The following is a 22,756-nucleotide window of genomic DNA, read 5'->3' as shown; positions in this document are numbered from 1 at the left end:
GCAGATGTTCATCAGCAAGACTTGACTTAGTTTTAGTTTTCGTATGCTGCACTCGGGAGATAACCGTTCGCACAGATAAGTGCTTCCGAAAATGGAAATAATGTTTTTGCTGTTACCTCGGATTATGGGCTCGACTACCCTCTTCCCGGTTGCTGTGTACATGATCGGGTTAACGCTGGGAAAGTTGGCAGGCGTGGGTAGTTAGAGGAATTTACCTTCCTTAAATGTGAAGGCAGCAGCCTCGATGACTTTTAGCTTTCAAGCGCAAGAACTTAAGGAAATTAAGCCAGTGATTTCAATATGCTGGAAATTCTCCTAGTGCCCCGCACACCGACAAGTAACGGGCCGCAGATTGCCCATATATGGCGTAGATTAAACTGGCTTATGGCAGCACGGACCCGTGTTCTAAGGCAACTGTTACTCCGCTCCACCAATCTGGGAAAGGAGCTGATAAGTGTTCATAGCTTGCAAAATAAAGGAACCTAAAACTATTTGTCTCAAGATACGAGGATGTTGGGCACTAGGTGTGCTTTGATGGAATATTTGCACACATGCAAGAAAAGCATTGAAAGCATCCAAGTTGTTACATCAGAAATTAATGCTCAATACAACTTTCAAGAAGTAGAAACAAGCACGGGATTGGTGTTTTATGAAGCTGCAATTTAGTTAGTTAAGGCTTTTGTATGGTTAAGTAGGACTTTTCAAGGGCAGTCCATGAACTTAACAAGCTCTTCCGGTGGCAAATGAGATCATTTTCAGTTGCTAACCATTTAATGAACCTTGATTGAATACTCTAAACTTCATGTATTAAATTATTAATTTCAAGTAATATCAACTCTCCTCAAGAGTATTAAATTGTACGTTGCCAATAACAAGATACGCTAGAATCAGACTCGGGAACTAATTTAGTTGTATGGGGAAAACATCCTTATTTATATCACCTTTGTAGACCACCCAGAGTCCTATAAGGAATCCGTTTCTGTCTTAGGATAATACCTTTGGCATCAGCTCAGCTTAAGTGGCAAGGAAGGGTACACTAGTTGCGGAATGAGGAAGTGCAGTACAAAAAAGTAAATACTGCAGAACAGAAATTGTGGGGCGGGTCCACATACTTGTATTATAACACATCACTGCAGCAAAAGTGGGGGCAATTTTCTGGCCATGTGTACATGCTCTCAAATACCTAGGGGAGTAAATGTCATAAGGTGTGTAAATAAATACCATTTGAAAATGGATCTGCTTTTTTCATTCATGTATACCCGTGACTGATGTAACAATGGGACAAACCTCAACAAGCGAGGTGTCTGGGGCTGCTTGTTTACGTGCCCAATTCCACCCCAAGAACTGACGCATGTTGGTTAATCTAACCACAAACTGCATAACTGCAAATAACTGCACCACTTACGATAGATTCGTTCCCAGTCTCTTGGCTTCTATGGTACTCCTGTAAATGCTTGATACGTGTATTCCTTCAAGGGAGTTCATGAGTGGCTGGGTACTTTTTCAAGTCAGACACATTCACACCTTAGTGAACATTCCAATTTAGCCACTAGTGTTGGTTACTTGATATGAGTTTGGGCCCAAGATAAAAAAAAAAAAAGGCATTTAGTTTTGTGGACAAGTAATAAAGGATGGTAGATGTGCACATAGTCTCCTAGTATCAATCCGACTGTCCTCACAGGAAGTCAAGTTTACGTGGTCTATTCAGTGTTAAGACGGGAGGTATTCTGGCTGGCTGTTTTCTGTGTAAAACTCAACCAGTTGTTTGACTCGACGAGGCAGGGTCACTATTTTGAAACTATGAAAGAGGAAGAAAGAAATTGAATTAATATTGAATGTGAATCCAGACTCACTGGTTTGCTTGTTCCAGTTTAAGCTCTTCATCTGGTGCCCAACAAAGGCCTGAAAGCTCACCAAACTCACTGGCTCTTTTAGTAGCCATTAAAGACCTATATTTAGTTGCCACTAAAATGCTTTTTTATTGGATGTTTATGTGTTCCCACTGATAGGTATTGATAATCCCTAATTCAGTCAAATGCGTAGTGTATATATGATTCTCTTGAATATTCCTTGATTAGGCTGTTGTTATAATAGGTTGATGTTGCACATGATGGAGTGTAGAGTATGTATCATTAAAATGGACGGTTCATTTATATAAATGAAAAGGGTAATATGATATTGTCATGGTTAGTGTGGCCTTCTTATTGAGCAGAAGAGAGCGACGGCGGTCAGCAAAGACGAATTTGTCAGTAAACTAAATTCTTTCAAGATGTATGTAGTTTTTTAAGCTTTACGTCAATATGAAAATGAAGATATAAGTGTAGAAAGAATACAAGAGTAAAATTTAATTCCAGAACACTGTATTTGAAAGGAACTTATTTAGGTAAGACTGAATTTTATGCCTTCAATCTTTCGATTTGATTTTTTGAAAAGAACGATTATTTTATGTTTAGGAAATGAGTCAATGTTCATGGCATCACTGGATTGTTCCAGGCGTTTGCTCCCTTCTGCAGTCATAGCCGAAATTCTCAGATAAGAGTGTAGCTCGTTGGAAAGAAGGTTGCTCTCGTGACTTGAAGAACAGCGATCATAGATTGATCGACTGAGTATTGGCTTCCATTGGCCCCCGAAAAAATATCTGCTAGGGTCGATTGCCGCAGGAGAATTGAAATTAAATGTTCCTTGATTATATATATATATATATATATATATATATATATATATATATATATATATATATATATATATATATATATATATATATATATATATATATATATATATATATATTATATACATATGTGTTATGTTTATGTATGTATTTATTTCCACTTCAACCTTCCACTTTCTTTCAATACCGGAGGCTAAGAAACAGGTAAGTATAGAGAGGGGGGTAGGTTAGAAAAGGAATTTTTGTGGAAAAGGGGGGCTGGGAGGTAGCGAGGCTGGTAGTGCAGAAAGGGGAAAGAGGGGAAGGGGGAGGAAGGGAAGGGGATGGCGGGACTCGAGTGGTAAGCAGTGAAAGTTGTCTGGTGGCTAAATGGTCGTCCTTCAGTCTGGCTTTAGAAAGTTGTGGAAGGAAGGAGAGTGATTGCAAGGAAGACTTGATTGAGATATTGCTTGAAAGTGCAATTGAGGAAGAATCTTTCAGACGTTCGCCTCTTACCTATATACTTTTTCTTTCTTCAACAAGGCGTTTCCACTGACAGAGGTGGGCTCCAAAGAAAAAGTGACACGGCGGTCTGCCGCCGCCATATTCAGACCGCTGAATCTCCGTAGGAACATAGTGCCGTCAGTGCACCTCACACGGTGCACTGTAGACTTTACTTAATGTTCTTTTCAGCGTCTCTTCGGCCCCTAGCTGCAACTCCTTTCATTCCCATTACTATACCCGGTTCATATTCTCTTCCTTCCAACTTACTTTCCACCCTCTCCTAACAATTGTTTCAACATCATTTTCAGCGCTGAACGATTTCATAGGTCCCAGCGCTTGGCCTTGGGCCTAAATTTTATATTCCAGTTCCATACTGCTGAATGGTGGATGAAGCCCCGTGCAGAAAACTCCTTCAACATTAGCCTCTTTATACTTGTATGCAGAAGGCTCATCTGCAATGTTCTGAATCCTCCTAGACATACCACGCCATTCATCTTACATGCACTCACTAGCCTCCTGGGTATTAAGGTTGAAGGAACTTCCTTTCCAGTTCCTGTCTCACACCATCTGTCCAAACCTTTCTGAGTTTTTCTCTCCTTCTCCCACATAACACTTCAGAAGTATTCATTCTTTTCACCAACCAATTGTTATCAGTTCTTTCCACATGACCAAACCATCTCAAAATACACTCATCCATGTTTTACACACGCTAACCTTTTTACCATTTCTACGTATCTTCACATTACTCACCCTATCAAATCTTCTTACGCTGTATAAACTGCACAAAAAGTATATTTCAATAGCTTAAACCATTCTGCCTTTCATTCGCATTCATCATTCATCATCCACCCTTGATCATACGTAAAGGAGGGTTGACTCAACAGTTCCTTCACATATTCCCACCAAGGCTTTCATAGACACTTCAAGTTTCGTCCCAGTCTCTTACACACATCCTACTGCCTTTCTTGCTTAACATATTCTTTGGCTCACCCAATGGTAGTGTGCAGATCATCCGTTATAGTTGCTCCCAAATACCTGTACAAATCTACCACTTCCATTCTCCCATCAGCCATGTTAACATTCATCGCTCGATTTCTCTGGTTTCTAGCTGCCAAATAAGCCTATATAGTCTTACTCTTACTTTTCATCTTTTGTACTAGTTTTTGTAATTTCTCTTCACTCACCTAATCAGTTCATTATCATCTGCAAACATCAGCCATCGCACACTCTATTCACGATTCATTTTCGTAGATTACAACTTTGCACATACAAATTTATTCCTTCCTCAGCCCTTTTGAATCACTCCGTGCGCATATGTGTTCATATATTTATATATATAATCAGATTGACAAGCGTAGAGATATTTCTTGTCTAGCAAAAACATACATTTAGGTCGAGTGACTGACGAGAAAAGAAACAACCAGTTGGCGAAGGATCATTTTCAGTTCTGTACTTTTATAGGCATCCAAAGGGAGCCATCTGTTGGTGTTTTTGTTGTTGTAGAAGCTTTTCTGCCATCTTAATTGTGAAATAAAAGTTTTTTTTTTTTTTTAGAAGTGAGAACTTCGTTTTTTTATTAGCTGTGCCTACGGTCAGAATACTGAGCATCGTGGCTGGTAAATATGTTTACTTGATGATGTGAACATATTTTATTTTCGTATAGTATGCGACAGTTTCTATTTTTACGTAATTTCATATATATATATATATATATATATATATATATATATATATATATATATATATATATATATATATATTATATATATATATATATATATATATATATATATATAATTATATAATATACAAATATGTCTGTATGTATGTATGTACTGTATATATAACTTAAACCAATGTTCTGATATCTATATGTACTTACGTGTTATGCGCATGAAATTGCATCAGCATTTTTTGTTGCGTTATTCTGAACTGAATATGTGCATGTATACTTAGAATGTACTCATATATGTATTTACACTCGATTGTTGGGTCATGTGGATAGAATGGAGGACGATAGGTTGGTGAAGAAGAGCGAATGAGGAAAGAGGAGAGAAAGAGCTAAAAAGTGTTGAATAGATGAAGTAAAAGAGGCACTGGAAAGGAAGGACCTTAAATATCCAGGAAGCGCGAGAATGCGTGCAAAATGTAGAGGCAAAATAGCGGGGTGTCTGTAGGGTGTTCGATGCAATGTTAATAAGGCTTTAGTGTAAGAGAGCTAATAATACCAGCTGCGATCTGGAAGACCAACACTTTCCGTAGTGAGCTGCATAGAAAATTTTGTACATACATACATATATATATATATGTGTGTGTGTGTGTATATATATATACAGTAAATATATATATATATATACAGTATATATATATATATATATGTGTATGTATATATATATATATATATATATATATATATATATATATATATATATATATATATATATATACACACGTTACTGCATGTTGTGACGTGTAGCATTCTCGTCTACCAAGCTAGAGGACCCATGTTCGACTCCTGGATGAGAACGGGCGAAGGGGCATACTTCGGTAAATCTCAGTGTGTCTCTGTTGACCTAACCAGTGAATTAGTTATCTGATATTTAGACAACTCCGATTGTCGCAAGCAGGGGCTAGTGAAGCCACCCCAGAAGACTAGCAGAGACCCCGTGGCCCTCCCCGACGGGAAAAAGGCTCAAGAAATGAAGTGCGTGTATGCTGTCTGTGTATGAATTCTGTGTCCATACCAGTATTTACAGTACTTTATTTATTTTATCACTGCTATGGTATTTCTTTCATCTCATGTAGTGAACAAGTTTGGTATATCTAATAGCCTGTGTCATGTTTACATTTGATATATGAAATATCTCTCTCTCTCTCTCTCTCTCTCTCTCTCTCTCTCTCTCTCTCTCTCTCTCTCTCTCTCTCTCTGTGTGAGTGTCCCTTCACTGTCGGAGGAACAAGTGGCCGCTAAAAATCTAGGTCACCGAAACAACCTCACATAATTTCCGATTTATTTACAAGTAATGAGCGCGAGGGAAGTCTGTAAACCGTGAGTATATCAGGATAATAACTAGCTGTAAGAAATAGAACAACCATGAAAGTCATGACTGATTCAAATAAATGTGATGAAAGTGAGAAAATTCACAAAATTTGTGATAATGAGAACGGTGATAACCAGTAGTAATGATGTTACCAACAATATCAAAAAGGGGTTAATATTCGTGATTTAAATACTTGTTCAATTATTCACAAAATATGCACTGAACGTATTACTTAATATCTTGACAAATATGCATTAAACATTACTTGTTTAAATATACATTAAACATTACTTAACATCTTGACAAATATACATTAAACATTATATAATATCTTGGCAGTGACAAAATGACAAGGTCTGTGATAAATTACATAAATTTCCTAGAATTAGAGAATGCATTTGTGGGTCGGGACTGATGTCGCCGAATAATTGAAATGCAAGTTACCTGAATGAATCTAGTAATAAATCAAAGAAAACTAACGTATAATTTTATGTTGCGAGACAATTTAGGATTATGATTCAGACTCTTTATAAGCTCTACATTTTTACGAATGTACCCATACATTCAAAATTTTGGTGTTATAAGAGGGTCGAAATGGCAAGTCCGGACTCAGGTTAAGTACCCTTCCGAAACTCGGACTAAGGTAATGTACCTTCATTCAGCATACTTCTGTAGTGGCCTTTTGTGAGAGAGGCTGGTCCTGGGCTGGTCGATGGCAATTCTAAACGCTGGGTTCATTACCTGTAGATTATATCTGTAACACACGAAAGGACTATACGGTTACACATTATTATTTCGGTAATCTAATCCATTAAATAGACCCTCTGATAGAAATCACATCATCAGCAGTTTTATCGTAGATTTAGAAATTTATAGGTCGTTCGTCTGTCTGGTGAATTTATCTTGAGTACTTCCAACTAATGGGATGGGTAACACCAGTCCCAGCTGTAAACACTGGCCGCATGCAACATGAATATCAACAGCAGCCATGCATTACCTCTAACCCACCCTGATTTTCTAGTAAAAGGTGCAACTTGGTCATATTTCCGTCCTTAACCCGCTGATACCTCAGCGGCAAAATTCTGCACTTCTTGTAACCTACTTCTCATACTGAGATTGCAAACTCCTCCTGCTAGTGTTTCAGTAACTTTCGTAATCCATGTACTTGTCTAAGGATAAACAGGCCTAACTGGTCAAGATCACTCACAGGTCTTTAGCTGAATAGTTTGCACTTGTTTCATAAGAGCCTTCCTTAATTTGATTATAGTGTGCCTTCACACCATTTTTCGAAAAATATATATTTATGCGTTTCATTGTTGTCCAGGTACGTTGTACTTTCAGTAAGTAAGGCCACTGGAGACACTATTATAGTGATTTATGAAAGTACTAAGAAGTAGCGGGCCTACCACAGAACTTAGCGGCACTCTGTATTGAATGCTATGCTTATATGACATATCTGGGTTCATTTTCAAAGTTTGCAAACTATTAGAAAAAACTTTTGCAACCAAACTCGGTCGTATATAGTTACCATCCTGCCCAGAATGACGGAAATGAGAAAATTACAGTAAAATGTAATTGGCTAATAACAAGCAGAATTGCATAAAAAAGGAGGAATAAAGTATTAAGATAAAAAGGTGGAAAAATGTTAGGTATTTCACACAACAAACAAAAACGGTCCCTATTCGATCCGGACTCTCCTTTCTCATTCATTCGGCGCTTTGTAGGTCACGGCGGCGGGTGGAGTGTGTGCGCGTGTGTGTATGTGTGGGGGTTTGTTTGTGTGGGTGAATTTGTTTGGGTGTGTGAGTTTGTTTGTTAGTGAGTGTGTGGTCAAGTGGATTTTGGGTGTGGTGACCGTAATTCTAGAGCTCTGCCACCTGTGGATCAGTTATGCTGTAGAGAACTGTGCATAACATGATAGTTTATCAAGTGCTGTTTTCAGTGAGAAAGAGGGGAAAGATATATACATGTATGTATGTATATGTATATATATATATATATATATATATATATATATATATATATATATATATATATATATATATATATGTATGTGTGTATGTGTCTCTCTCTCTCTCTCTCTCTCTCTCTCTCTCTCTCTCTCTCTCTCTCTCTCTCTCTATATATATATATATATATATATATATATATATATATATATATATATATATATATATATATATATATATATATATATATATATATATATATATATATATAATATATATATATATATATATATATATATATATATATATATATATATATATACATACACACACATACACATACGTACAGGTACATAAATAGTAGGACAAGTTACCTTAGAGACGAAAGAATAGGAGGAAGAGATTGATAGATAGGAGAAGAGAGAGAGAGAGAGAGAGACTAAAGAAAATAGATGAAGCCAGAGTTAAGAGGATGAGAGAAAGAGAGAGACGGGGTGATAGGAGACGAAAGGAAGAGAGAGAGAGAGGTGGAGGAGATCGGGAGAAAAAAAAATAGTGTGAGACAGAGAAAGTTGGCAATTTCGTTTATAGCCGCTATAGTGTTAGGTGTGCATAGCGGGAATGTCATCATGGAATGCTACCCACATGCTTGTGGGCATGTTCGTCTAATAAATTCGCCAAAGGTAATTTCTTAGCTTCTTCCTTCTGGCGCTGTTGTTCATGAGAATTAGAAAATTATTTAATGGAATTTTCATTAGAAAGGGGGCAGACCTTGGTTAAAGTATTATTTTCATTTAAGTACTAGAGTTGGTATTTAAACAGCAAAATTGGTCGAACTGTTAACATTTACTTGAAATACAAGGTAAGGTTAAGGTGACAGACGCTTCACTTGCGAGAGACAATGAGGTTACCCAAGCAGGGGAATTGCTATAACTGTTATTGACGAGAGAGTGATAAGTAGAAGAGAATTTTATAACATAAGAAGCAAGTCTAAAGCCTTTACGAGAGAGAGGGAGGTGGGGGGGGGGGAAGAATACCGATTGAATATCCAGTGAATGAGTAAAATCGAAAGCATCGAGAATACCTGAGTAACTGTCATTGGTAATCATAGATAATCGAGGGAATATGGCTATTGCGTACACGTGGTCCATACGAAAATGTTCTTCTTCCGTGGGAATGTGACCTGCTACAGACTTGAGCAGGAAGCGATCCTTCTTGGGGGAAAAAGTCCTTTCATTCTTTACGACGTTTTCGGTTCCCCTACACTCATTCGTCTTTTATTTTTGCTTTGTTTATCTTGTATCGCAAATTCTCTCTCTCTCTCTCTCTCTCTCTCTCTCTCTCTCTCTCTCTCTCTCTCTCTCTCTCTCTCTCGCAGTTTGATAATAAACATACAAAACGCATGTACGCTTACACACTAATTATACTCTGTATGCAGTAGATATACCTATGTATATACGCACTTGGGCGTATGCATCCAAATTATGCCTCCACGCATAATCGAACTTGTGTAGGCAGCTACATGTACGCGTCCATAAATAGGAACAAGTGTGTACACGTATGCGCGCACCCACTTGAACGCCTCCATATTTACGCTCACGTTTATATGTACCCACGTCTACGCCTCCATGTACAGTATACAGTCAGGTTTATTTGTACCCACATGTACGTTTCTAGTATACGTGCACGTGCGTAGTCGCCCACAGCGTGTGCGTATCATCTGAAACAGTTACATGTTTGTGTGTGGGTGGAACGCGGACCGAGGCTCTTGGAACAGTTGTCTGGTCGAAAATATTTAGAGCGAGACTCGACGGAGGAGGAGTTGGAACGGCTCCGCCTCAAATTCCTTTGCAGAAGAAAGAAGAGGAAGCAGAAGGAATGTACAATTGAACAAAACGGGCAGAAATATACGTGGAAGAGAAATGGACAGCGGAGAAAATATTTGTGGAAAAATAAGTATATGTATATATATTGTGTATGTATGTACATATATATATATATATATATATATATATATATATATATATATATATTATATATATATATATATATATACACAAGAGATATATATATATATATATATATATATATATATATATATATATATATATATATATGTATGTATATAATATATATATATATATATGTATATAATATATATATATATATATATATATATATATGTATATATATATATATATATATATATATATATATATATATATATATATATATATATATATATATATATATCTACACGAGATAGAAAGAGAGGTGATAACATGAAAGAAAACGAATTTATACCCTTAGAAGAAGAAATGTATGCTGAAGAACAAAAAGAAATAGGAACATTATTAGGGACAGAAAGCTGGAAAGAATATGTATAAGAACAAAAAGGAGAAAGATTATTCAAACAAGAAACAAAGAAATAAATAAATGAGGAGAGGAGAGTAAACAAAACCAGCAACAGTACCGCCATCTGCCTAGTATTCTAACTTATTTCCTAGACCAATATATAGTTAAAACTTCTCTAGGAGCAAGAGCCCGTGCCAGTTCACGCTGGTTTAATTTAAAGTAACAGACTTGCAGTCATAGCATTATCAAGGTCCACAAAACAGCAAATATCCCAGACCACCGCTCTGTAGAAGTGCGCCTGAGCACACCTGACAAGGTAGGTCTAGACTCTAGCTAGACACCATTTGCAGCAAGATTTCTCCGTCAGTGGTCTCTCTAACAACTGTGAATGAGGTCAAGTATATAAATAGCCTCCGACAACTAAGTTACGAAGTTTTTTTTTATTTGTATAAAAGGTGACAATTGCGTTACGAAGTTGATAAAGAGGAGTAGACGACTCGGGAAGTTACGCTCGGCTAAGTTAACAATGTTTACTTGCATAAGGTTTCGAATATGTATTTGAACACTTTAAGTTTATATCCGTAGTCAGGGTTGTTTTGAATGCCACCTTCATTGGCTATGGACACCTTCTTTACGGATAAGTTTGTAACTACTTTGTAAAAAAAAAAAAAAGATTTAAAATATAAGACATGGTTGCAAGGTGCTAGATAATACAAAAAAAGCTTAAAATATAAAACATGATTGCAAGGTACTAGATGATACAAAAAAGCTTTTTTTTTTTTTTTTTTTTTTTTTTTTTCGAACGCACGCAGGCTGTTTTGAAGCGTGTTTGTTTCTGAAGCGCCTGAAGATACGTTTTTAGTAACCAGAGAAAGCACTGGAGTACCGTATACGGTGAGGACAGAAAAAGTCCAGAAAACGTGTTTTCGAACCGATAAGATTCACGCCGTATAACAAATCAGAATAGAGGAAAGGTTCATTTATTCTTTTTTATTTTTACTGACTTAATTATAATTTAACAGATTCGAACCCAAATGGTTGTCGATGGTCGTTTCTTGCTGAAAAATCAATTATAGACTATATTTAGGATTTGCTGCAGTTTTATTCCCCATCCTCAACTCTGTTATCTGTTTTTTAGAAGTTGAAGGTAAATATCCGCAGTCGATAGCAATGTAACCGATGGTAGGTGCTGGGCAGCAGTTGCAGCCAGTCACCATTAAGTGATAACGACTGTGGATATTTACCGTCAGCTCTAAGAGATATATAGAGAGAGAAATAGAAGTTTAGTCAGATTTTGATATTCTTCCTTCTCAACTTAATCTGTTTTTAAAAATATCTCTTGATGTTCCTGCTACCATTAATCTGCAGTACATTAGCCATCCCACCTTTCTTTATCTTTCAGAGTTTCCTACCTCACTCTCGCACACACCTTTCACTGTAGGTCGCTCTCTCCTTCCCTCTCCCTCTCATAAGGGTTTGATGAAATGTGCTGTTTCATGCGACTCGTACACATTGCCTATTTACGTCAACCGTGAAAAGAAAAACATTTTTTTTTTTACCTTTGAAGAACCAGACACATTTTTGGCAGTAATACCGCTTAGGACCCATAGAAGCTGCAATTAGTGTTCACGTATTCTGCGTACGTACATACTTCCCAGCAGACCAAAGTGATCCTTTGTGGTTTATTGTGCGCACACACACACACACACACACACACACACACATATATATATATATATATATATATATATATATATATATATATATATATATATATATATAAAATATATATATATATATATATATATATATATAAAATATATATATATATATATATATATATATATATATATATATATATATATATATATATATATATATTATACACTCGTATATATGTGTGTGTGTGTCTGAGTGTAATTGCATTGCATATTCTCGTCTTTTTCGTGACATTCCATTGGTGTTTCTCCTTATGTTTGATGATATAGAATTATAGATGAAAAACAGATTAAAAGATTTTTGTTGCAGCTGTTACCTCAAGATTATTTTATTTTCGAAAGTAGCTATATTTCCTCTGAGCATGAAGGTAGCATCTCCGTGGTTAACAATACATTGAACGTGTATGTGGAATCAAGGTAATTTATTTATTAGAGATCATCATATTTGACCTTTTATTTAATGACTTGAATTAATTCCTACTTACACTGGAAAGGCATCGTGTTAATACGAACTAATGAGCTTAATTTATACAGCGGATTATTTTCTCTCCTGTAGTGAGAACTGTAGCCTAATCCTTTTCCTCCGAGGGAGGCGGACGTTATGGTGTCTTTGGGCGTTGAATGTTTTTCTTTTCCTTTTTTCAGAATCTGTCAATAATGTACCTGGCATTTAGTCGACTTTTGTGGGTTACACCCATGGTGGATTTGAGAACTGGGCTGATAACCTTATTTCAGAAGTCTTGCTGAGCAGAAAATTTAATCCCTTCTGGAGCCATCCTTCTATGAGAGGGGGAGGCGGATGCGTGTGTGTATATAAATTATATATATATATATATATATATATATATATATATATATATATATATATATATATATATATATATATACTACTAACATACCCGGCGTTGCACGGTAAAAACTCAAAACGTAGAACACACCCGGATATTTATTCATCCCAACCTTATATTAGCCAGGAAAAGAAATCAAATCTATCTATAGTGTAATATCAAAGAATTTTTTATAGGTTTTAAAAATTTAAATACAGATTACAAATTATAAAATAAAATCTTTCACAAATCACAATACTACTTGAACACAAAACTTGATTGTAAACAACATCTTTAGTTTCACCATCAGGAGCAAGAACAGATAAATTCTTGGGTGAATCCACCTTAAGCAAGCAACATAAAGTTGTCCGTGGGAAAAACATGACGATCTCAAATCCACTCCACAGTGCTTAATAGACTGTCCCTGTTCCTTGCTGATCGTGATCGAGGAAGCAAATCTCACTGGAAATTGCAATCTCTTAAGGTTAAAAGGGAGATCCGTCGGATTGAGTGGAATCCGTGGGATAAAAACTGTTTCACCTTCTTCCTTTCAATTACATTGCCCATCATTTTTGACATTTTATATTTCACCCCTTCTTACCCCCCCCCCTTTCCTGTCGGGGCTGAATTTGGACTTAAAGGGCATCAGGAGTGTCACTATTCATCTCAGCGACCTTGAGAATTATGGATTAGATTAGACTCTAATGTCTGTCATTTTTGACATTTTATTTCTCACCTCTTCTCAACACCACTTCCTATCAGGGCTGAACTTGGACTTAAAGGGCATCAGTAGTGTCACTGTTCATCTCAGCAACCTTGAAAAATATGGATTAGACAGTATCTGTTATTTTTGGTTATTTTTACTTGTCACCCCCTTCCCACACCTACCCCATTTGGTGCCGGTGATGTCTTACCACCACAGTATTCTTTCCCAGATAGTAAGCCATATGTATACCGAAATCAGGTATGATAAACCCATAAAGTTTATTTAGTCATTAGGTCTACGGGCAGAACCAGCCCTGTTTCAGGGAAGCCCTTCCCACCCCCACCCCCACCCCCTTTGGTGCCCTTTGGTGTTAGTGATGTTTTACCCCCACCATATTCTTTTCCATATAGTAAGTCATATGAATACCAAGTTTGGTTGAAATTGCCCAATGCACTTTGGAGTTATGCTGGAACATACAAACATACATACATCCATTTATATATATATATATATATATATATATATATATATATATATATATATATATATATATATATATATATATATATATATATTGGAGATATTTCCTATAAATCTTTATTCACAGCACTGTCATTCTCAGGGTAGAAAAAGAAGATTTGTAATTCTCTGGAGAATCCCCGTCCCTCGTCAGATGGGTCGGATTAACAGATGGCTCGCAGGTCGGCAGATGGTTCTTCAAATAGGCTGACGGAGCAATTCGGCAGATGGCCTTCGTTCTGGAATATGGGATATGACTTATGGCACTTGATGGGACGCCTGGCTGAGTGGAGGGTCTGCACCATTATTATTATTATTATTATTATTATTATTATTATTATTATTATTATTATGACTGCTTTCATCATTATCGTTGTCTTTATTAATGGTATTGTCATCAACATCATTATCACTATTTCCGCTTTTATCGATATTATTGTTTTTGCCTTGGTTATCGCTACTTAGTATTTTATTTTCTTTCATCGTTATCATCGTAATTTTTTCTGGTTACTAATATCATCATTGGTATTATCATTATCATTATTATCATTAGCACTTTAACATCTATCTGAATGTTATGGTGGACGGTGGAATGATGGGAGGACCTTCTTTTTGTAAAGGTAACAAATAATGGAAGTATGAGTGATGAGGTGGATTACAGAATAGGTGTGTGAAATAGATGGAGAAGAGGAATGTTTGAATGGATTTTGAGCTAACTCTCCATTATGGAAGTGAAACGTGAATGTTGAATGTCAATAAGGAAGATTTTGGATCTCTTATAGTCAACTGTTTGTGTTGTGTATGTGGCATAAAAAGTTAATAAATTAAAATTATCCAACATTAAGGCTTTGATGGTCATCGATGTCAAAAAAAATTGTTTGGGTGAAAGAATGACTCAGAGTGGTTTAAGATAGATTGATCATGTGGAAAGAATATAGGGCGATAAGTTGGTGGAGTTTGAACCTTCTTTCTGAAGAGTCTAGGTCACATTTCATTCATGGATTTCAGCGTTTGCGGTAGAAAGCATAGCCAAAACTATGGGGATGATGAGATCAGAGTTCGTTGTGGTATTTAGTTTTCACAATGTTCCAGGGTGTGTAATAGTAGATTTCATGCGTACACGTATGCAAACGCGCCCAAACACACGGGGTTACAGACACACAGACACGTGTAGGTGTGTGTGTGTGTGGGGGGGGGGGTTTGTCACCAGCGAGTCCTGAGATCGACCTCGATTATATGGGGGGGACAACTTGGACTCAGTACCTGAAAACTCCAATGTAATCGTTGTTGCATTTGGCATATGGTAGTTTTTCTAAATATGGTGTATAATTATATATATATATATATATATATATATATATATATATATATATATATAATATACATATATATATTATACATATATATACACCATACACACACACACACACATATATATATATATATATATATATATATATATATATATATATATATATATATATATATATATATATATATATATATATATATTTTACTGCTTATATAAGATACGGCAAGCATTTCTACATCTTTCGTTTCTTTCTGTTTTTTCCTGTTAAGATGCGAGCTTGAGAGAGGGAGAGAGATCCAGCTCGAAGGCGAGACAAATTGCTCACTTTAGGACCATCAAAAGGTCCCAGAACTTCCTCTGAAGTTGGATCACATGACGTGGCAAAAGTCAGTAGCTATGTCGCGTTGGGCTTGAGTGACGACAGGTGTCTGTGAGGGTAAATGGTCGTTGTTTTTTTGTTATTATTGTGATTGTTGTTATTATTCCTATCCTAACTTTTTTTTTTGAGCATACTGACGTAATTTTCGTTTCATATTTTGTTATTTTTCTTATTTTACTTTGATGTCTATCTTATTTGTTGTTATCTGTCTTACTGTTTATTTTCTTTTAAAGTTTATTCCTTTACTGCTCAGTTTGTGTTTTCTGTACTGGGGTACTTTCTCTACCGGGCCACTTCGCTTGAAGCATTCTGCTTTTCTTGCTAGGGTTGCACTTTGCTTGTAATAATGATACTGTTACGGCCATAACACAAGTCTCAGGATTTTACCGACTTTGAGGTCGGAAATTTTTTTGTCTATACCCAATAGGATTTCAAGTCGTGTCAAGAAGGCGCCAAAATGATCGTTATTATCATTAACGACAGAAGAATGTTTTCATTATAGTTCTCTTCTATATTTGTGCATAACTGTGTGTGTGTGTGTATATATATATATATATATATATATATATATATATATATATATATATATATATATATATATATATATAAGCTATTTATATATATTGTTAACGAGCTGAATTCCTAAGAATCACTGTTTAGCTGCTGCTGCTGCTTCATTGTCATAGATTAAGCTGGCCTTATGCTAGCACGGGCTCTTGTACAAAGTCAAGGTAAGTGTGGCAGGTTTACAAAGGGAATGTTGTGACGTAACATCGTCCACATGCCAATAACAATTTTGCTCTGACGGACACGTATTTTTCCTTGAAGACATTTTTCTTTTTTGCTGTGACATAAAATCATTCCTTTTGTTTTTTAGATGCAGAGTCGCTTGTATTGCTTTAAAATAAAACCGTCCACTTTTCCGACACAGAATCGCCTATTTGCAGCTGCAAATCAGTTTCCTTTTTCTTTTATTTTTATGGCGCAGAACCATCCACCTATTTCACTTTGGCGTTGCACCGAATCCGCTATTTTATTGTACTGCAGTATTACTTATTTTCTGTGACCTGACTCTACTTATTATGATGTGACGCAGGATCTCTGTTATACATTGATATTAACACCTCTTTTCCTGTGAAATGTAAGTTCCTCTTCCTCTGTTACATAACACCGCCTGGTTTTCTGTGACAACGCATCGCTAATTTCGTTGGAAGAAACGTCACTGTATTCCCAGATATCTCTCCTAACTTCCTCCTTTTCCATCGAATGTCAGGAATCCCTTTTCACTGATTAGTGCTCTGTAGTGTCTAATTGGCGACGGATTTTTCGGATACTCGTAGAGTTCTCATTGGCGTCTGGTGATAGCGTTAGAGAATAATAGGCTACTCCTCTCTCTCTCTCTCTCTCTCTCTCTCTCTCTCTCTCTCTCTCTCTATATATATATATATATATATATATATATATATATATATATATATATATATATATATATATATATATATATATATATATATATATATATATATATATATATACATATATACAGTATATATATATGTGTATATATGTACAGTATATTATATGTATCCGAGTGGATCTTGTTTGTCCTCCCCCAGTGACAGTAGGGGAGGTATGACACAACCACCCACCCCCAGCAAGCCTGTTTGTCCGCCCTGGGTGGGGGCGGGGTAGGTAGGTGGTCGGGTGATCGCCGAGTTCCAGCACGCGTAGCGCGTGCCAGCAAGCTCGTGTATATATATAAAATGTATGTATGTGTATTGTGTCTCTCTTAACTCTCTCTCTCTCTCTCTCTCTCTCTCTCTCTCTCTCTCTCTCTCTCTCTCTCTCTCTCTCTCATTGTAAATTTTGAGCACGTAAAGCGAATACTTTACCCTTTCTGTCTCTTTCTCTCTCTTCTTTTGATCTTAAAGCTAGTTGAAATGTAGCCCGTCGCTGAGAGTCCCCTTTCCAGGCGGTAGTAACGACAAACACGGGAGACTGGTGACGCGGCCTGGAGGCGATCAGGCGGAAACAGCAACCTAGAAGCCGGCAAAGCAACGTAGCATACACCGAGTTCTGCATCCTAAGCGCGTAAACAACAGTCGGGAAGAAAAAATATAGACCAAACAAAGAGAGAGAGAGAGAGCTTAAAACAGAACATTTCCGAATCCTCGTAGAAGTATTTCTTATAGGGTTGTTCAACTTGGATTTTGTAAATGTGTTTTTTTTTTTATTCTAGTTTGTGTTTATCTTCCGCGTGGCTGAAGAAATGCGTTGTAGAAATAAAGGAGTCCAGATAAGAGTTTTTGAAATGAATTTGATTCAGTATCCTTAGTCGTCAAGGCAGTATGTCAGTTACTGTAAATTTTCTTAGTAACTGATATATATATATATATATATATATATATATATATATATATATATATATATATATACACACAGTATGTATGTATGTATACACATCCACATTTGACACCTCAGTCTAACGTCTAAATGAATCTTGACGATTCTGCCAACCCAGAAGATTTAGATATCACTTTCAGAATCACCTTTGCGTTTTACCTGTGGGAGGTCAGTCGTGACAGGGTAGCTCTTAAAAGCCCTTGTGCTGTGATCTCACAAGATCCTGTCCTCGCCAGATTGTGGTTCTCTGAAAGCATTTATTTTCGGCGGCCCGGAAGTTGCTGCTCTACTATTATTAGCTCCGTTAGTAGTTGTTGTAGTAGAAGCACTAATATTAGTGACAGTACCGTCTTCGCATGCCAGTAGTCAGGGCTGGTCGGAACTGATTGCCTGTCAGTTGCGGTGGGGTCGAACTCTTGACATTTCGACTTGGAAATTCGACTTGCTAATCCTCGCCTCCCCAAGAAGGTATTCTGTCATTTCAGCGATACCAGGCGTTAATTCTTTTAGAAATTGACGTTGAGAATTAAGCTTAACTTTTAGTGACAAGGAGGGAAAAACGTTTGTTGAATATCTGGGGAATGGCTTCCTGGTTGGTTGAGTGATGTATGTATGTATGTGTGTGTGTGTGTATATATATGTATATATATATATATATATATATATATATATATATATATATATATATATATATATATATATATATATATATATAATGCAAATATATATATATGAAATTTTTATCACACCGTGATTTATATACAATCATGAAGCTACAAATGTCGCTTAATATCAAATTCACGCTACCTCGGGAATATCTCCGATGGAGAATTATCACCGAAGGGGAATTTATATAAGTGATAAATGAATTGGACGGTATGACACGTTTAATCTAATTGTGAGTCGGTAACTGGTAGTTAGATGACTGCGGTGCACTGCAGCTTAGATAAACAAGGGCCAAGGGACTAACACTTTTATCCCAGATTACAATCCAGAAACCTTCAGGTTTCACCAATATATATATATATATATAATATATATATATATATATATATATATATATATATATATATATATATATATATATATATATATATATATATATATATATATATATGTAATGTATGTATGAATGTGTATATATATATATATATATATATATATATATATATATATATATATATATACATATAATTCTGTAAGGAAATCAAAGATTTTCGCGTACTCCACGCTTCATTGAATCCCCACAATTTGTGCAGTCAGCTAAGAGGTATCTTCGTCCTTAGCTAATTGCATTCCAAGCAATACTCATTTTAGCAACAGACCAGAATAAGTTGTTTTTGTTTACCTTTTTACTTTCTAATGATACGCAAAGCGGCAATTAATGGCAGTTAAAGAAAATGTTTGCGGTGTCTGCAGTCACGCGGAAAGCTTTGTCGTCACGTCTTTGAGGGTATGCCTTTGTCACTCCTTGGAGGATTTGTTTTGTCACTCCTTGGAGGATTTGCCTTTGTCACTCCTTGGAGGATTTGCCTTTGTCACTCCTTGGAGGATTTGCCTTTGTCACTCCTTGGAGGATTTGCCTTTGTCACTCCTTTGAGGATTTGCCTTTGTCACTCCTTGGAGGATTTGCCTTTGTCACTCCTTAGAGGATTTGCCTTTTGTCAGTCCTTTGAGGATTTGCCTTTGCGAGTTTAGCACTTAATGATGTTCCAAGCCTGGGCAAGAGAGAAAGGCTGCACATTCAAACTATAGTAATCGACTCTATTCCCACACATTTGCGCCCTGTTTTATAAAAAGCAAATAAAAAATGAAAAGAATTTACCGAAACTTGGAAGAGAACTGCGCTGTGATTCAACGGCACGAGGTGGTCACAATAAGGTCTGAGACTGTGCTCTGTTTGGATGTTCAAGAATATTCTCAAATGACCATGATTACAAAACGTCCAAAGAGCAGGTGGGTCTACCCTGCTCCTGTCGCTTCCATTGCGCTTTTTTTGCGTTTGCTTTCCTATCTTCTACCCCTAGCATCCTCATCTTTCACTAATAGGGACGACGGGTTCTATTCTGTCCATTCTTCACCTGAAAAAAAATATGATGGCATCTGTCAGTATTTGGCTACTATATTTATATATATATATATATATATATATATATATATATATATATATATATATATATATATATATATATATATATATAATAAAACTTGAGTTGTACCGCCTCTATTGGTTTCTCAGAGCAAGGTTTGGCGATAAAGGTTCGAGAAAACGTGGCCTAGTGATACCGTCTTGAGAAACCGATTCTTTTGTTTTGGACGAGTCGTTCTCTGGCGGAAGTTATTTCCCGATTCCAGGACGGCCAGTGGAGTGATGTCACGTCGTTGTCAGTCGGCGGAGCACCGGAAGAAATGAAACGTCACGAAATATGAAAGGAGTGAAAGTGACGTGAGTTTTCCCTTGTAAGTCATCCTTATCCTGCACGTTGGCTGAATTTTCTCAAGGAGTACTGTCATCTTAGTGGCTCGTTAACTGGTTCTTTTTGTTTTCTTGTTGGTGTTGGAGACATTTTTCTTTTCAGCTGTCTGATTCTCTTTTGCTCTGCCGAATTCCTTTTTTTTTTTTTTTTACCTGCTTGGTTTTTCGTTCGATTCACCTTTCTTTCATATCGCCCGACTGTCCTTGCTTTCGCTGCGCCTGACTTTTTTTAATTTCGCTTCACCTGCCTTTCTTTGGTTTTCACCTGACCTCTTTTTGTTTTATTTCTCTTCACCTGTTTTTCTTTTGCCTCACTGACTGTTTTTTACTTTCCTTCACCTGCGTTTTTTGGTTTTTCCTGATTAGATTTTTTTTTTTTTTTACTTTCGCTTCCCCGTCTCTTTTTTCTTTTACCTTTCCTGTCTCTTTCTTCCGCTTCACCTGCCTGTTTTATTGTTAGCCTTTGACTGAGACCATTCCCGTGTGACTTTCCGTTTGGGTATCCGAGAAGAGACTCAGTGCATGTTTACATCTGTGTCGTGGCTGCTGATTGGTTTTATATATATTTTTTCTCTCTTTTTTTTTACGCATGCGAAGGTGGATATTGTGGATATGACTTGAAAATGCTAAGATTTATGGCGGGTTCAAATTGAGAAAATCATCTTATAAACAAGAGCGTTCGGAGACTGCAAACCCCCACCAAGTCTGAGGAGGTATCCATTCCCAAAAAGGTCCCCCTTTTTTTTTTTTCCCAAAAATTACTTTCCCAACTCTCCCACAATCAGATTTCGTGTCGCCAGTCACTAAGTTACTAATTGTTTTACTAAAGTCCGTGATAATTGTGCATCCTTCAAAAGGTATCTTCTAAAAAGTTACGGTCCCATTTCCCAAGTTTTAGTCATTTGTCCTAGTTAGGACGTCCACATTCTGATAAAATTTTCGTAAAACTACGGATAAAGTTTTGCACAATGCTGCAAACAGTAATTGAAACCAAAAATATTGCCATTTCTCGGAGGTAAATTGGAAGTTGCACAGAGACGTTGCGTCCAGAGGCTAGGAAATGTATGAGATTCTCAAAGGTTGAAATGGTTTGGACATGTGGTGAGACGGGGTGAGAAGCAGTTTGTCAGAAAAACAGGAAATGCAAAAGTAGCAGGACGAAGACCTGTAGGAAGGCCCAGCAAATCAACGAGAAAGACCTACAGTAGGCCAGATGGGAATTCAGGCAGAAAGTTCCCAAGGGAGAAGAGAGACCTCATTCCACGTCCAACTCCGTAAGGGGAAAATCAGACGTAAATGATGATGATGGTGATTTATTTTAGCCTGTCCCTTCCCGGTGGTCTATCGAGCCTTTCTTTTTCTTCTGTTTGATGACTTGGAAATATATCGGTTGCTCTCGTTTTTAACACCTCGGATATACTTATTCTCTCGTTGTTAAAACATTGAAATTACTTGCTCTTCTTGCTATTAAAATCTCAGATATATCCGCTCCTCGCATTTTTTTCAGGATTACGATATTTCTCACTCTTCGGCCAAGTTTTGGCACTATCACTTCCATTTTACGAAACTCACATAGTTATCTCCTTGAGTGTGGGCTAGATCAGGGCACAAAGTGGTGCCTCCCATCTGCTTCTAAAGAAAAAAAAAATTAGAATAATTAGTTATTTGAATTTTGTCAGGTCACTCGAAATTTCAGGGCTTCTACAGTAGATCCCAATTAAATTTCAGGACCCTAGGAACTGCTGCGCGCTTTCAGGCAACTATTTTCAACATGCCGCTAAACTTTGCACCTGTGGAGATTTGATTCGCACATATAGTATGTAATTGTGTTATGTAAACTTTACGTTTTTTTTTTTTCTTTTTTTTAGCCATTTTAAGTTTTTGCCGATTATGTTTATGCTTCTTGTGTACCGTGTT

This window comes from Macrobrachium rosenbergii, chromosome 9 (assembly GCF_040412425.1).
Source record: "Macrobrachium rosenbergii isolate ZJJX-2024 chromosome 9, ASM4041242v1, whole genome shotgun sequence".
In the NCBI taxonomy this organism is placed as follows: domain Eukaryota; kingdom Metazoa; phylum Arthropoda; class Malacostraca; order Decapoda; family Palaemonidae; genus Macrobrachium; species Macrobrachium rosenbergii.
This window is presented reverse-complemented; position numbering follows the sequence as displayed.